General features: G+C 42.1%; 1 protein-coding gene across 1 annotated transcript in view; it reads left to right on the top strand.

Moving 5' to 3' along the window:
* Positions 1-18,313, top strand: part of SLC38A10 (solute carrier family 38 member 10) — a gene marked incomplete in the record, with an annotated part of 1,157,663 nt that overhangs the window by 776,177 nt on the left and 363,173 nt on the right.

Raw genomic sequence — 18,313 nt, forward strand, 5'->3', positions numbered from 1 at the left:
TCCTTCAGAAGCAGCAGAAAACTAAGCACATTCCTTCCATTGATGAGGATCTGCAGAGGGAATGGCGGGATTTTACTTAGTCTGTTCAGTACCTTGATGGCCTTAAGACCACCTCAGGGGGTATCTGTTCCTGTTTCTCCTTGATCCTCTACTCCAGCTAAAAGGACTAAGGAGTCTAATTCTTTTAGCAGATGAGGTGGAGTCAGGGTATGAATCATTTGCCTACTCCTCTCAAATTACCTCTCCTTTAGACTGAGGATCTGAAGAAGAGGATTCCTTCAGTCCTGACTCTCCTGTTGAGGAGTTGTCCTTTGGGGGCACAGTAGTTCACATGACTGAATTTTTTCAAGTGGGATTGCTCACGAGTCTCTGATGTTCAAAAGAAGTATTATGAGTTGTTGCAGATGGAATCCCCTAAACCTTCTGCTGTCCCCCTTGTGTGGGATTTCATGTTGGATACATTTACAGCTGCTTCTTTGGCTCCTGATTCCCACCCTCCAGCCCCTAAGAAGCCTGACTGTTTTTATAAAGTACACAAAACCACAAAGTATGAAATCCACAAATAAATAAAATGACAAATAGCCAAATGTTCCACTGTTAATAAAACAATATCCGTCTCTAGCGCCTCGGCTTACACAAAGCTTTCTAGGAGTAAAGCACAGTAAAAAATTACTTCATATATGTACAAAAAAACTTCCCTAAAGCATCAACAATACAATTAATTAATCAGACAAATATAATTATACAGTTAAATGTAATTAAATATAATTATACTAGATATTTCCAACAACATTCAGTATTGAGCCCTCTAGGGGTCAAAGTAGAATATTTCAGTATAAATAAAGCTTCCTTATGAAGCAATTTTCTTTTTGTATTACAACTCTCTAATTCATGGGGGAGGTCTGCACTCTTGTGGGAGGAGAGGGTAGATTCTGCCCTTCTGAGCTGGGAGTTTCTGTTTAAAGGCTTATTGTGCCTGCTTATTTGAACTGTTTCTTTCTGAAATTGGTACACCTTGTTTGCTGTGGCATAGACTAAATTCAGACCTGCAGAATCTAGCTTTGTTTGTATAACTTGAGCACTAATCCAGACCATCTTTTTTTGGAGAAGGTTCCCCTGCACCCTAGTGGCAGGAGTGTGCAGTTAGAACCTGTGTGATCGAAGACTGCTGGAACGGGACTCCGTTTTTAGCTTTTTATTGGTTAGTTTGTTTAAATCAGTTTGCTCATTTGCTACTGTTATATAAAAAATAAAAATAAAAAAATAGACTTTATGCATCGCCCCTTAGCTAGGGTTAAACTATTCCAGGCACCATAAAGTCTGCTCCTCAAAATTTCCCTTAGAACTAGCCAGTTTTTTTTAGTTTTAGCACTCAAATCTGGTTCTTTGAACTCGGTACTTGTTCAGAACTTGTTGTAAGCACTAAATAAGCTACAAATTACTACAGCACTTAACTTTCCTCACTTGTCTAGAGGAAAACAGTTTTTAGTACTTAATAAACAAGCACCTATCCAGGCATGTCTAAGGGTCCAATCCCTTTTTTTTCTTCTGTCTGCCTGATGAATCTGGGCATCTTGGGGCAATGCAGCAATTGCCTCATGTACACAGACAACCCTCTCCTCCTACCACACAACACTACAACCTTTGAGAGATGCATTTATATAGCCAAACTGGAAGCAAGGCTGTCTTCACCCAAGACTGGACTAGACAGTCAAGAGGAGAAGGTAAACACTTGCACTACACCATACTCATCACATAGTCCCTCAAAACCTACACCACCAAATCACACACACAGCAACACAAAACACACACCTACATTCATGGAGGCTCTCAATAAAAATCTGCTCAAGCAACAGAGATCTCCACAGCAGAAACGCATGCAACCTCCACCCCCCAACACAACCCAAATGACACATAGCCCACAAACTCAGTGTGCCACTCAACCACAGCCCATAACACATAACACCATACCCAACACTCTAGTCATAGGTGACTCTATAGTCAGGCACACTGATACTCCACTCACTAGGCTAAACAAGGAGAAAGTGCCAGGATCCGCCATAAAATACACGCACTCAGGTCACTCCACAGCAAGTACAAATATGACTCTGTCATTGTCCATGTTGGTGTGAATGACCTGAGACATACCTTCCTGGACTACATGAAAAGAGATATGGAGGAGGTCTTTGATCTTGTAGCCCAGGCACATATGACCATAGCCCTGAGTAGCATCCTGCCATCACCCAGAATGATACCACAGTACAAGGACAAAATGATTGACTTCAACAATTGGCTAAGCTTCTGTTGTCATTCTAAGGGGATCCAGTATCAGTCTGCCTGGGTTGACATGATCGACAGACCACGATGCTTTGCTAGAGGTGGCCTGCACCTGTCGCCCTTGGGATTCTGGATACTAGCTAATGCTCTTGCCATCCCTATAGTGCCTTTTTTAGGCAAGGTTCAAATGACAAATTCACCACCGTAACAGGTACAAGCACGCAAAATCTGAGGGTGATGCTACTCAGTGTTAGAAGTCTAAACCTCAAAATGCATTCACTCGAGGCACTCCTTAAAATGGAGAATTCGACATCTGTGCAGTGACAGAGACCTGGTTCAAGGCTCCAGAGAGCACCCCTGCATTACCAGGCTATAATTCATACCACACCTTTTGGCCACCCAACCTGGACCAAAACACTAAAGGTGTGGAGGCTTGTCCATATTCATTAAGGATATCCACACCTCCAGGCTAGTTGTTCAGCATAATGCATCCGAGATTATCCAAGTGCAACTAACTCTGGGCAAGATCGCAATCCAAATTGTAACTTGCTACAGGTCTTCCACCATGCCCCAGGATTCCCACTCCTCATTTCTTGATACACTGGAACATATTAGGGTACAACCCAACACCCTAATAATGGGCAATTTCAACTACCCCACCATTAACTGGGAAAACTACTCATGTACCAACTCTTTTGCTCAACGTTTTCTGGAATTCATAAATTCCAATGCCTTGGATCAAGTTATCCACACCCCCACCAGGGGCAGCAATACCGCTAGACCTGGTCATTACCAACATGGCGACTGGTGTTCCTCACCAGAGGTCATTTCCTTGTTGGTCAGATCCGACCACAAGCTAATCAGCCTAGACATCCACATCCCGGCCCCACTCCCCACACCATTAGGGAAACCACCATAAAAAATTTCTCCAAAGCCAACTTCACGCTTCTTAAGACAGAAGTGGCAAACTTCACAACACCCGTGCAGACAGACAGTAGAGGTACGACTGCTGAATCCTATACAAATGCACTTTATAAGCACTTACACGAGTGCATGGATCATGCTATCCCTAACAGAACCAAGATGCTATCCTCGAAAATAAGGAAGCCAATCTGGTGGCCCCCTGCCATAAACAAACTCTACAACAGAAGAAAGAAACTGTTGCAAAAAAGAGTAAAATCCCATGACTGGAAGAACTCCCTGGTCAGCCTCAGTAAGAAGCTGAGATCCCTCATAAAATCCTCCAAAGCTAGTTATGAAAACAAAATCGCCACTGATTCTAACGACAATCACAAAGCTTTCTATAGCTATGTCAAGAATCTCAGTGGCAACACTCAGATCTGCTCTGAGTTACAACACAATGGTACTAAGTATACAGAACCAACTGATATTGCCAACATCTTGGCAGATAGGCTCAGTGCTAACTTTACCCCACCCCCACCCCCTAAAGGGCCCATCTCTAAACCAGAAGAATGCAAAGTTCCTGTAATCATGACTGCACAGGTAAAAAACACACTCTCCAAAGCCAAGAACACAGCATCCATGGGACCTGACAACATCCCAGGCTGCATTCTACATGAACTACAGAATGAACTGGCACCCCACCTAAGCACCATGTTCAGTCATAGCCTCACCTCAGGCTTTGTGCCCACTGAATGGTGCACAGCGATGGTTATCCCACTCCACAAAGGGGGAGCCACCACGGACCCTGGGAACTACTGCCCCATTAGCCTAATGAGCCTGGTGTGCAAGGCCATGGAACATATCATCATGGAACTTCTAAACAAAGACATTGGTAATCTCCAAACTCTGGACCCCACCCAGTTCAGGTTTGTAAAAGGCAGATCATGTCTCCTAAACCTGATTGACTTCTTTGAAGCAGTCAATCTAGATCTCACCAAGGCTTTTGACACCATCCCCCACTCTGGAATTATAGATAAACTCACTAAACTAGTTATAAATCCCTATGTCACAAGATGGGTTGCCTAGTGGCTCACTGACCGAACCCACTCTGTGAAAGTAGCCGACTCCAAATCCCACTTCAGACCAGTGACAAGTGGAGTACCACAGGCTTCAGTCCTGGGTCCTCTCCTGTTTGGTATCTACATTTCTGAAGTACAGGCTAACACTTTGGCTGACAAAGTTTGCAGATGACTGCAAACTAGGAGCCATAATTGAAACTCCTAACAATGGTGACATCCTACAAAAGGGTCTCACTGAGACAGATGCCTGGTGTCAAAGCCATGGCCTAAAGCTCAACGCCAAAAAGTGCATTGTCATCCCCTTTGGTAAAAAGGCTGTGCCCATGAACTACCACATAGGTGGTAGTCTACTTAACACCAAAAGTGTGATAAGAGACCTTGGGACACAGGTGGACAGTAGTCTCGCCTTTGATAATCACATTGCCACGGTAGTCAGAAAATCCTTCTACATGGCACACCTCATCACAAAAGGTTTCTCATCCAGGAAAAAAAGAGGTCAGTGTTCCCCTCTACTCGTCACTCATTAGACCTATTATAGAGTACAACGCCCCTTTTGGTATGTACCCCACAAGACATCTACAACAACTGGAAAGGCCGCAGAAATACCTCACAAAGAGGATTACTGGCCTCAAACAGATGCCTTATGCAGACCATCTCAAAAAACTCCAGCTTTCCTCTGTCGCATGTCGCCTACTCAGAGGCAATCTCTACCTAACATACAAAGCTGTGTCAAACCCAGAGCTGCTGAACATGCTCCACTTAAAAAAATCCCAACGAGCTACACACTCTAGGGACTTAAACCTTGTCATCACAATAAACAGAACATGCTGGAGGGATAGATTCCTGTCCCAGAGACTTCCCATACTGTGGAACAAACTACCTGTCTATATCAAACAAAGCTCCTCATTAGCACTCTTCAAGAAAAACTTGATTGGATGGGAAATAGGAAATTCATCCCGGGGATCACCTCTGTGGCTCTGCTCGACAGGGGCACAGGAAAATAATTTTCTCTGGTGACGAAAGCCAGGGTACCTTTTTGGCTAGGCATGTATAGGCCCTAGGGCCAGTAGGCCTAGTACCTACCTATGAACCCATGTTCTATTTTTTCTAAAATACTAGCCTTTAAACCATTTAAATCACCATTATGAAAACACTTAAAATGTTGTGCTAAAGGGCTTTCAAGTTACCAAATTTAATGTCCCTAAGATGTTATCTGGTCTTGAAAGCTCTTTTAGTTTGTACCACATCATTATTAAAAGTGGAACATTTGGCTATTTGTTGTTTTATTCTTCTGTTTTTATAAAGTGCCTGAGGCTTTTAAGTACTTCTACAAGTGTCCTCCTCCAGATCCTGTTTTGTTTGTTTCTGCAGACAAGCCATCCAAGCTTTTGTCCTCTTCCAAACTCCTTCCTCCTTATTAAAGATAGTAGGGCTATGAAAAGTTTGGGGGAAAAAGTGTACACTTCACCCTCTCTGGCTTTCAGGGCCATCAAGTGTCATACCTGTATGACCAGGTATGCCTTGGCTGTGTTGCCACAGATGGGGGATTCTCTGACCTTTCTGACTCTGAAGGAAAGATTGCTGCACTCTATGTATTAAGTTATACTTCTCAGGCTGCCTGTCACTCCATCAAATGTAGTTATGATGCAACTCATGCATCCTCTAGAGCTGCTGCTTCTGGTTCTATTATGAAGAGGTACTCTTGGCTTTATCACCAAGCTTTTAGATGCGCCTTTGGGTCATCAGAATCTCTGTGGTACAGCTGCTGCTGACTTGTTTAAGATTGTACAAGATGATGCAGGATGTTAAGTCTTTTTTTATCCCATACTCATATTTCAGAGAAACTATCCTTCTAAGTCTGCCTTTGTGCATAGGCAACCTCACCAGCCTTCTAAGGGAAGAGGGTTCCCAAGCGTATTTTTTGGATAAACCCCACCCATATTTATAAAATTCAGAAGCCTGCTTTTTAGGGCAAATCTGCCTCCATATGACATATTTCTCCTCTTTCTCTTCCTCTTGGATAGATTTCCCTGCCCCTCAGGCTTTCCCTATCCTTCCCTGTCTTCACTTCAGATCCTTGGGTTCTATCCATTATCCATAATGGTTATTTTATAATGTGGAAATCCTTCCCCCACTTCTCAGGTCATCAGCCTCCTCCAGAACAGCTTCTACATTTTCTGGAATTCTGCAGGATTTCCTGGATCAGAGCACTATTCAACCAGTTCCTGTATCCATAAGGGAAACAGGGTTTTACTACAGAATGTTTCTAGTTCACAGACAAGACAGATGCTGGAGACCAGTCCTAGATCTCTCCTTCCTAAATACTTTTCTAAAGATTTCCTCCAGACTGTTGACCCCTCTTACTTCCACAGGTTTTTCTGGTATCCCTAGCCCTAAAAGACACCTATCTTCATATTCCCATTCTCCCTTTGTTCAGTACGTTAGGTGGGTTTCTCTGTTTCTTTCTGTCATTTTCAGTTCTCAGTATTGCCCTTTGTTCTTTCTATGGCCCCAGGCATGTTTACCAGATATCTGGCCCTTGTCATAGTCTTTTGCTTCAGGGAATCCATATATTCCTAGACCTGGATGAGCTGCTTCTTCAGGCTTCCTTCTAACCCAGGCTTTTCAGGATCTGAACTTTACCGTGCTCCTTCTGCATAGTCTGGATTTACTATTGATCTCAAGTAACTCCTTCTCAAGACTACATTTTTCTGCAATACAGTGTTCAGACCATTCCAATGTTTATTTATTTTCCTTCTTCCAAGGCCCTGTCTCTGATGACTTACTTCCAGTCACTGCTTTCTCTTCTTCTCATTTCTGCTAGGGAATTTCTCAGAATCCTGGAGTTTTTGGCATCTAACATTCCCATGCTTTCCTTTGCCAAGCTTCTCATGGGGAAACTGAAGTGGTACCTAAAGACAGTTTGGCTGTAACATTGCCATCCTCTGGAGTTTCCAGTTCCCATACTACTTTGTCTCAAATTCAAGTTACATTTGTGGATTCTGCAGATCTCCCTTAATCAAGGACTTTCTTTTCAGACTCCTACCCCTACTCAAGAGCTGGTCATAGACTCTTCCAATCTGGTGTGAGGAGCCTCATCCAACAATCAGAAAGTTCAGGGTCTATTGCCTCCTCATCAGAGGTCAGACCACATTAGCATAAAAGAAATGAAGGTGCTCATTCTTGCTATTCAAGCCTTCCATTCTCTTTGTTCTCCAAGCCCTTAAAAGGTCTTTACAGACAACATCACTGTCTTGTGATACATCAGCAAATAGGAGGCCACAAGGTCTTATCTTCTTTGCAGGCTAGCCCTTCAGGCCTGGCACTTCCTATCTGCCACCATATAACTGTGCTGCTTAAGATCCCTGGTGTGAATGGCAGGGTTTTATCCATGGGTTGTTTAATGTCTTAATGGCCTTAAAGCTTCCTCATGGAGTTTTTATGCCTGCTCCTCCTTGGTCATCTACTCTCCTTAAGAGGCCTATAGAGCAGGAATCCTCTGCAGAGGATTTTGATTCTGGGGAAGAGTCTTTGTTATATTCCTGTCAAACCTCTTCTTCCTTGGATTATGGATCTGATAAGGAAAATTCTGTTAGTCCAGACTTTCCCTTGGAAGGACTATACTTTGGGGACACTTTCTCGCATAATGGAACTTTTCAGATGGGACTCTTCTCAGGTTTAGGATATTCAAAAGAAGTATTATGATCTCCTCCAGATATAGTATCCTAAGCCCTCTTCTGTACCTCCTTAGATGCCCTTAGAGATACCCTTTCAGCAGCCTCTGTGGCCCCTGATTCTCAACCTTCAGCCCCCAAGAAACCTGATTGATTTTATAAAGGTGCCTGATGGTTGTAACGTCTTGTACAAATGTCCTGCTGAGTCTTTGGTATTGACTGTCTCTTCTGCCAAACCTTCCAAACTTTGCTATCTACTGAACTACTTCCTTCAGACAAGGACAGCAGAGCTCTGGAACGTTTAGGTAAAAAGGTATATGCTGCTGCTACCTTGGCTTTTCTAACTATTGATTACCAGATTCATATGACCAGGTGTGTTTTAGCCCTTCTTTCTCAATCTTCTCCAGCAAACTCTGATCTCCCTGATTTAGAAGGCAAGGTCTCAGCCCTTTCTGTATTGGGTTCTCCCTCTCCAGTGACTAACCATTCTATTAAGTATAGTTATGATGCAACTGATGCTTCCGTTATGGTTTCTGCCTTTGGTTCTATTTTGAGATGTTACTCTTGGCTTTGTCTCCAGCCCTTACTTGATATTAATGCTAAATTGTTGGATCCTCTTCTTGATAATAAGAACCTTTGTGGCTCTGCTTCTGCTGAGCTTTTTAAGTCCGTCCAGGATAAAGGCAAGGTCTTGCAGGACTTGAAACATATTTTTGTGTCTTCTATCCATAAGTTCCAAAGGAATTATCCATCCAAATCTGCTTTTTGTCCACAGACGCTCACCTTTCTCCTTAAGGTAAGAAAAGTTTTAGGCATGTACCTCCTGCTAAGTCTGCTCAGACTCCTACTTCTCAGAAGCCTGCTTTTCAAGACAAACTAGGTTCTATCTGATTGTTTCCTTCACCTTTCCCTGGGTCAGGTTCCCTTATCCCTTCGTCTTTCCCTGCCCCCTTGCCAATTGTTTAAGGGTCAGTCAAGACTCTTGGGTTCTGTCCTTCATCTGACAGGAATACTTCATGGTGTGGAAATCCCCTTCTTTTTCTGGGCATCCCTCAACCTCCTCAGGATACTCTCTTAACTACTTACCCTCCTTACTGACATGTCTTTTTCATTCCAAGCCATTCTTCTATTGTCTCCCTTCTCCTCCTATACACTCTTACCTCCTATAACTCTGACCTAATTCCAGTTTACTTTCATCCTGCAAATACTAATGCCAATGTCCTTGCACATCCTCTGCAATGTTTCCCTATCTGCTCATCTGTCTTTCCTGTAAATACTATCCTCCCCAGAATCAAAATACCCTCTTACCCTACCACCTGTTTAGAAAATAAAATAAAGCACCTACTATACAAGCAGCATTTCCTCCCTAAGTCTCTACTACCTGGGCCCAACCAACCCCCCCCCCCCCCAGCCAATAAAGCTAACTCTCCTAACCAGCCCTAAACTACTCCTCCAAAAAAGCAAGTATCTTTTTACTCCATGAATCTTAGAAGCATCCTAAACAAAATTAGTGAATTCTATGCCTGGATGGCTAACCACACTCCTGATATAGTCACCCTGACTGAAACCTGGCTGAAGCCACAAAACCATAACAGTGATATCCTTCCCCCTGGATATAATATTCTTAGACTAGATAGACAAAAGAAAAAAGGGGTGGAGTGGCCATTGTATATTTAAACCATCTTATCCTTCAAGTCTAAACCAACCCTCTCACTCCTTCTCACCTGCTGAACTCTTGACAGCTAACTTTAAACTTAACAATTACACCACCATCACAGTCCTAGCTATCTACATTCTCCCAGAGGTAACATTACCCTTCTAGAAAACATTCTCTTACCTTTCTCAAAACATCCATAATGAAACTATTCTTCTTGGGGATGTAAATATTAACTGGCTATAACTCTTCAGTCCCGAAATACTACTTCATGCATCAACTTACATGGCTTTGTACAACTTATCTCAAACCCCCACCCATACAAACAGATCACATACCCCCAGCTCTTTCATTGATTGGATTTTAGCCACATATCCCTGAGACCCTACCTGACTCCCTAAGTGATCACTCCATGTGAAAGTTATTAGATACACTCCTCATTTCACTAGGCCTCACAGATACATAACCTTTTGCAAACTGTCCACCTTCTGTCCAGAGACTTTTAATACCCTCCTCTCCAGGATAAACTTGACACATCTAACCTATTTCCCCCTTGATGAAGCTGTCCACTCTTTCAACTCTACTTTCCTTAACATCTTTAACTCTCTTGCTGCACCCCGTACTGTTGACATCAAACCTAATATAGCCTCTTGGCTTACCAATGCCACCCGCACCCTAATGAAAACTTGAGACGGGGCATGGAAAAGGTGGGTAAGAACTAAGCTCCTTTCCCATTTGCAAAAATATAAAGAACTAAGAAATCAGACAAAAAATACATCCACAAAGACGAAAAGAACTTCTACTTTAACCCCCCAACTGCCCAAAAAATAGATCCCAAGAAAATTTGGAACCCTATATACCAAATCCTGCACCCTGGTAACCCTTCCTCTCCCAACCCCTGCCCAAACAACTAACCAGAAGAAACAGCTACCTCATTAAATTCCTATTTCATTGAATCCGTATCTAAGCTGATAAATTCCTTCCCATCTACTACCAACTCAACTAACGTTTCCAAATCCTCTCCTATTCTCAACTCCTCTACCACTTTCTCTCTTACAACTGTACCCCACTAACTGTATAAAATTCTTGCTATCTAAACTTAAACCCTGCACTGCTTCTGCTGACAACCTGTCTCCCTATTTCCTACAAATTGCTGCTGAATCCCTTGCCCTCCCTGTATCAATCCTAATAAATCACTCCATTTTAGAATCTAAGGTTGCATCTATCTGGAAAGAATTCTACACCATACCCATTCACAACGGAGGTAACTCCACTGACATTACAAACTTCAGACCCATCATGATCCTCTCACCACTCTCAAAAATACTGGAAAAATGTATATACAAGCAAATCATGAAATACCTTCTACAGGAAAACCTGCTCACTCCTACACAGCATGGCTTTCGCCCAAAACATAGCACCACAATTGCCCTTGTATTCTTCATTAATACTATTTCTCTAGCCAGAGACAACAATAAGTTGGTTTCCTGCATATTCCACAACTTTTCAAAAGCCTTTGATACGGTCTCTCACCCTCTTCTGCTGAACAAACTGGCTAACCTAACCTTCTCTGCCTCTGCTACTACCTGATTTTCCAGCTATCTCACTGACCGTCTACAATCAGTGAGGTTGCTCTCAGCTCTCTCAACTCCTCTTCCTGTCAAAATGAGAGTCCCCCCAGGATCTATCCTTGGCCTGTTACTATTCAATATATTCACTAATCTACTCTGGACCTCCTGTCCACAGTCATCCCTTGTACAATACGCAGATGAGTCCACTGTCATCACCATTACAGGTACTCCCCCTGACCTTATCTCTGCAACTCAAGCATCTTTTAACTCAGTTGAATCCTGGCTCTATGACAGACAGCTAATTCTTAACCCTAAAAAGACAAAACTCTTACTGTTTCTCCCAAAGAACTTCACTGACCTTAAATCTACATTTTCTGTACTGTCCATCAGTAACACCCTATGAATGTCGAATCTAGTACACAACTACTAGGAGTAACGATAGATGACCAACTCAAGTTTGAACTACATGTAAACTGCATCAGAAAGACACACCAAAAACTTGGCCTTCTTTATTGAAACAAAAAGTTTCTAGCTAACAAAGTAAAAATAACCCTGTCTCATGTGTATCTCCTACCTAGCCTTCTATATAGCTGCCAAATTCCTACCAATCTCAACTCCACACTACTAACTAAACTAGTGTCTACCTACAACAATGTTGCCAGATTTGCTGCTCACCAAACTTATAAATCGCATCATTGTCTCTCACTGAGATACCTAAACTGGCTGGAATTACCTCACCAGCTTCTACTCTCTCAACTACAAATAATTCACTCTATACTATACCTGAAATCCTTCTGCCCTAGCCTATCTCCCCTCATCTCTCAATATTCCCCACAGGGTCCCTGTGTAGCTCTGACCTTAACCTACTACAAATATACAAACCTAAGACTAAAATTGGCTGCAGCCTCTACAGCTACAATCCTACCACATATCATGGAACAAATTACCACTAGAAGTCAGGTCCCGTCAAACATCCAAATCAATTCAAAACTGCCACTAGAGAGGACCTCCAAACTCACTAGTCCTGCCCCTGCACTCATCCTCCCTGATTTAGCCCATTAATTCATATGTAATCACCAAAACTTCAAACCTTTTTAGCTCAAAAGCCTCTTCAAAGTATCACTCTTCTCCAGCTCTTATCTCCATTTCTAATGTCACATGTCATAAAATAACTACTAACTATGAACTCTTTTCACTGTTTTATTGAAAACGTTTGTATCGAATAATTTCTCTTATGTATGCTTATTATGTTTTTTCCACTATTACTTTTCTGATAAAATGTATTTCATTGTATGTATACATTGTAACCTGCTGACAATGTTAACACTAAAATTGTAAAACTGTGGAGTTTTTCTCCCCGGGCCTCCTCTGAAAAAGGGGTACTTAGCTCAGTCGGACTAACCTGGTCAACAAATGTAAAGTAAATAAAATAAACAAATAAACAGCTTTCTTTCTTTCTCTTCTTCCTTTCTCCTCTTCCTGCCCCCAGGCTTTCTTAGAATCCCTAGGATGCCTATTTTCACATCCCCATTCACCCCATTTTCAAGTAATTTGTACATTTCTCTATTTCTTCCTTCATTTTTCAGTTCTTTGCTTTGCTGGTTGGCCTTCTACTGCTCCAAGGGTATTCACCAAATGCCTCACTCCTATCATTGTCTTTCGCAAGGATGAGAAGAGTTCAAATCTTTCCTTATCTGGATAACCTTCTCATTCATGCTTCATCCCTCAAGGACTTGCTTCAGCACCTCCAGTTCACGGTTTGTCTCTTAACAGAAACTTTCAGAAACCAGTCCTGATTCCTTCTCAACATCATGTTTTTTTTTCAGTTGCAGGTTCCAGACCATTCCTGTGCTGGCATCCTTACCTCCACCCAAGGTGCTCTATCTCTAATCAATTCTTTTCAATCTCGTCTTCCTCTGGCCTCAGTAACAGCCAGGATTTTTCTCAGGGATCTAGGATTCCTTGCCTCCACCATTCCTGTGCTACCCCTAACCAGACTCCATAGGAGAAAACTGCAGTGGTTCCTCAAGTTAGTGTGGCTTCAACATCGTCATCCATTGGATTTTCTAGTTCCTCTTTCCATGTCTCAAACTCAAGCTTCAGTAGTGAATTTGCCAGCTTTCTGTCAACTCAAGACTTCGTTTAAACACCTAGTCCCTTTTCAGACATTTTGTGGATGCCTTGGACGGGGGTTGGAGAACTTCCTTCAGTTCCCTCAAGGTCCACAGTCTCTGGTTGCCTCATCAGAGGTCAGATCACATCAACATAAAGGAGAGCTCTCCTTTTAGCTCTTTCATACTTTTCATTCCCTCTTCCTTCCTGGGCCTCTCAAAATGTTTGCAGACTGTACCACAGTGATGTGGTATATCAGCAAGCATAGTGGGGGACACAGTCTTACCTTCTTGGCAGACTTGCTCTTTAGGTCTGGGATCTAGCTGTCCAGTATTGAGTGGCTCTTCAGGCTGTCTACATTCCTTCAGAGCAAAGTATGGTGGCAGTCTCTCTGAGCAGGTCCAGTACACAGTCTCATGAATGGATACTTCTCAGAGATGTGTTTCTGGACATTGTCATACTCCTCAGGTATATCTTTTTGCCTCCACTTTGAACAGACAACTTATTTTTTCATGCCTGAGGCCCAAGTCCTCTGGCTTGGAAGGTGGATGCCATATCTCTTCCTTGGAAAGGGATATTTCTCTATGCCTTCCTTCCCCTTCCTCTGATTCCTAGGGTCCTGTTCAAAATCAAGCAAGACTCCCCTAAAATCTTACTGGTGACTCCCTTCTGTGGACTCCCTTTTAGCCCAGACAGCATTGTTTCCCCCTTCTTCTTCACCTAGACAGGGGCAATCAGTACAAGTTATCCCATGGGGTGGACCTTCTCACACAAGACAAAGAGGTCTCTGATCCATCCTCACTTGTCCAGACTTCACCTGGTACTATGGTTGATTGGATTTTGATCTCTTTTAGGCACCTATTTTCTGAGGTCATGCTTTTAGGGTTCTGCAGGAGGCCAGGAAACCCACTACCAAGAAATCATTGTCCAAATGGAAGAGATTTTCTGTTTGGTGCATTTCTCGTAACCAGGATCCACTGACTGTGGGGATCCCTCCGGTTCTTTCTCATTTGTGTGAATTGCTTCATGCTGCATTAACATATTCTTCACCTAAAGCTTTCCTTTTATCTATTTCTACTTGTCTATCATTGACACCTTCTCTTGCCTTTAGGTGTGAGATCAAACAATTTCTTAAAGGCATCCTTCATATGGGGACTCCCAGGAAGCCTGTTCCACCTTCCTGGAAACTCAGTTTTGTACTTGAAAAATTGATTCAAGCTCCTTTTGAGCCTGCAGCTTCAGCTTCTTTTCAACATTGTACTTGGAAGACCATTCTTCTTTGGGCTCTTCAGCTAAGACAGTTTCTGAACACCAGGCGCTTATGGCTGTTCCTCCTTTCTGGATTGTTCTTAGGGATAAGGTGTATCTCTGTACTATTCCTTTCTTTATGCCCAAGATGATTAATGAATTCTCTCTTAATAAATTTATTATTTTACCCTCCTTTTTTCCTTTTCCACAGTCTGATAGTGAGAAAGTTCTTCACACTGTAGATTTGTGTAGACAACTCAGATATTGTTTGGATAAGACTAAGGCTATTCACAAGTCTGAGCAGCTTTTTATTTCCTTTCATCCTAGGTCTCTAGATTTGGCTGTTTCTAAGCAAACCATGTCCTCCTGAAACTCTAAAGCCATTTATTTTTGTTATTCCTTAAATGGTAAATGTCTTTCTACCTTTGTAAAGGCTCAGTCTACTAGAGCTGTTGCTTCTTCTGGTGCCTTTTCAAAGGACTGGTTACCAGTTCCATTGTTGAGGCAATTACTTGGACTTCTGTTGATACCTTCACTAAGCATTTACAAGTTTGATGTTTCTAGAGCAAGAGCGGGCTTTGCCATAGCTGTCCTGCATGGGTTTATTGAGGGCTTCTCTGGGCCTTCTTCCTCCTCCCACATTTCCTCTTGAGGTTTTGTGCTCTCCCTTATGTAAAGAATCCTGCAAGAGTGATGTGGAAGGACATAGTACAGTTGTGTAAAATCTTACCATAACAGTAGATGTCCTTCTCCTCACTGTTGCAGTGTTTGTGCCCTCTCTCCTCCCCCTTCTGCTCTGCCATATTCCTTCTTTTCTTCCTGGCCTAGAATTGTTTTTCTTTTTCTCCTTCTGGATGCACATGTTCCACCTGGTTACTAGTGATATCCTATTCTTCATGGTGCTTTTCAGTTCTGAGGTATGTATGTCCATACAATGTTTTATGCCTGCACCTTGAGAGGAGCGTACGTGCGTTGTACAATGTCTGTATATTCCTACAGCTTTAGCATACTGGCCGGACATTGGGCTGCCCTTGGCAGGGAATCCCTTATGTAAAAAATGCTGCAAAAGTGAAGAGAAGGACATCAACTGTTATGGTAAGATTTTGTACAACTGTATTTTCTGAGTATTTAGCGTATGTACTTCACCTATATGCTGTATGCCTGGGTGGGGATCATACCGCTGATGTAATGTACGATGCAGGGAGGATGTAAAGGCTTTGATATAATGGCTGGACACTGGGCTGTCCTTGGCAGGAGATACCATATGCGATGAATATTGCAACAGTGAGAAAAAGAACAACTGTTAAGGTAAGATTTTTCACAACTATACTTTCCCTGTGTGTAATGGTACATCCAGTTTAAAAGCCTGTGCTACAGCAGCAGAAAGCAACCATCCCAACCAAACTCTACTATCTTTCTATAGTTTGAATCTTAGGAAATGGTTTAGGAAAGATTTGCACTTTGCATTCAAATTTTGAAGACAGTAGTGTTGACATCTGCTAGAGTAGGGCATGCCATAGAGGTCTTCCATCTGCTGGTATTTTGAGGCCAGCAACCAAAGCTCATCCAGTACCTATACACATATTAGCAGCAAGAATTCGTTGCGTTTCTTAAGAGTATTGTTGAACCAGTTCTTCCTCCCATATCCTTTCTGCTTCTCAAAAAGACCTAATTATTCTATCATATTGTAGAGATCTCAAGCACTTTTATAGCTTTGTTCAGTGCAAAAATTTCAAGAGGCTTTCATTTCAAAATATTTTTCCCTTTCTCCAACAGGAAGAATGTGTATTTACCATAAGCACAGGAGGCACTTACATTTATAGTTCCATTCACCTGGTTCATTGTAAAGGTCTCTGATTTCCCATTCTGGGACAAAAAATACATTTTAAAGCTGTATGGTTTGGTGTAATATTTTCACAAATATCTTCGCCAAGTGTTTAACTGCTATTGCCACTTATTTCAGAGCTGTAGGTATATATGCTGTCCCTTAATTTTATGGTTGGCTAGTTGCATTTGTATCAATGGAAGATCTCATATAGTTTGTGGACAGAGTTTTGGCTATCTTCCCACTTCTGGAAATTTCAATAAACTGATGCAACTCTCAGTTTGCCCCTTTACAACTCATCACCTTTAAAGTCTACAGATATCTAGATTTGACACAAGCCAAAATTTTGCAAATTTTGAGGATGATAAATTCCATGTTCTACTATTGTCATTTAGCCATGTCTCACCTCATTCCAGGCAGTTTTTTTTTTTTTTTGTGTGCAAAACAGTTTTCATTGCTACTGCTATCCCAGCAGTTCAGTTGAAGATAATGAGATTCTGTCAGTAGCATTTAGCCTGTAAGTGGGGCTAACATTCAGAGAATCTGCAAGATTGTCTGGAATTGCCAATGAGTATGCAGAGCAGTCTTCTCGGACCATTGACCTTCAAACCCAACTCTTATCCTGACCACTGATGCTTCTTCTGGAGTCGACCAAGGTGATCATAACAGCTCATGGAAAATCATTCTGTCTGCAAGGGGTCTTCAAATTAGTCTTATAGAATTCATAGCAGTGCCAGAGGCCTAGCTTCAGTCTATGGACAATCTCTCAGGTAATGCAGTGTCAACAGAGAGACAGCACTACAGTGACATTCAAAACAACAAGCAAAGAGGACGAAATCATGGACCCTTCAGGAGTCAGTGGAGATATAGCACTGTGTAGTGTCAAGAAATTTGTCTTTCTCAGCCTGGTATATTACCCGGTCTTTCCATCAACTTGACAGATGCATTTAGTAATTTGCAGGTTTAGATTGTGGGTGAGAGATATTCATCATTTGATCATTGTTGCTGTGTATGTTTTATTCTGCCAAGGATTTGATAACCAGAGAGTATCCAAAGCTTTAAGGCACATTCCACATGCCCTAACCACTGAACATTCAAAAAGAGTCGTATAAAGTCAGTGGTTTGAGGACAAACCTTCAGAACATTATTGCCATCCAACTGCACTCTATCTGTGGTCTTCAAGTGATCAGCAGTTGGATAGCACTTGACAGGGCTGAGCAGATAAGTACCCATTTGGGAATAAAGCTTCCACTTTATCAATATTTTTGGGGAATGGTTTTCTTTTTCTGTAGAAATTGTTTACATAAGATAGGAATTGTGTTTTAGTGGCTTTCACTGAAATTTTGCATCACAGATGTTAATTTTTGCAAAGTTTATCTTTTTAGGGAAGAAAACAGATTTAAAATCATTTTTGTGTATAATTATGCTATCTTGTTGTTGATAATTAAAGATAAGGACTTGCTCTTGTTTTGGGGGTTGTCACTTAAAGTTTCACCTCAAAACTTTAAAAATCCTGCCAGGTAGCTCACCAAGGATTCAAGGCTCTGCTACTTACTTATCAGGCACTTTTCTTGGTTATATCATGCAGCAGGATTCAGGCTCTTTATTTCTGTCCCCCATCCACAAAAGAAGAAAGTTTTATGGGAGTCTGATAGTCAAACCTGCTTTTCACTTCCTCAGCCACAGATGATTGACTCTGCTGTGGGCAAATTAGGTACCTCAGACAAGTCATTGTCTTCTCTCAATTTTGCTGGTATTGCTACTCAAGAAGCCACTAAGGAGTGGAAGGTAGACATGTATTCTGCAGCTGCTGGAATATCCTCTGTTGACAGGGGTGCAACACTTTTGTCAGTCTCAAAGAAGGGAGAGAGTGGTGCTTTACCATGAAGCTGACCTAAGGAGCCTTATTTCCATGGAAGACTCCCATCTTTAAGTCAGTCTTTTTTGTAGGGCATCTCACAGGAAAAGAA

Source organism: Protopterus annectens, chromosome 5.part0 (genome assembly GCF_019279795.1).
Source record: "Protopterus annectens isolate FY-2018-M chromosome 5.part0, PAN1.0, whole genome shotgun sequence".
NCBI classification, from domain to species: Eukaryota; Metazoa; Chordata; order Ceratodontiformes; family Protopteridae; genus Protopterus; species Protopterus annectens.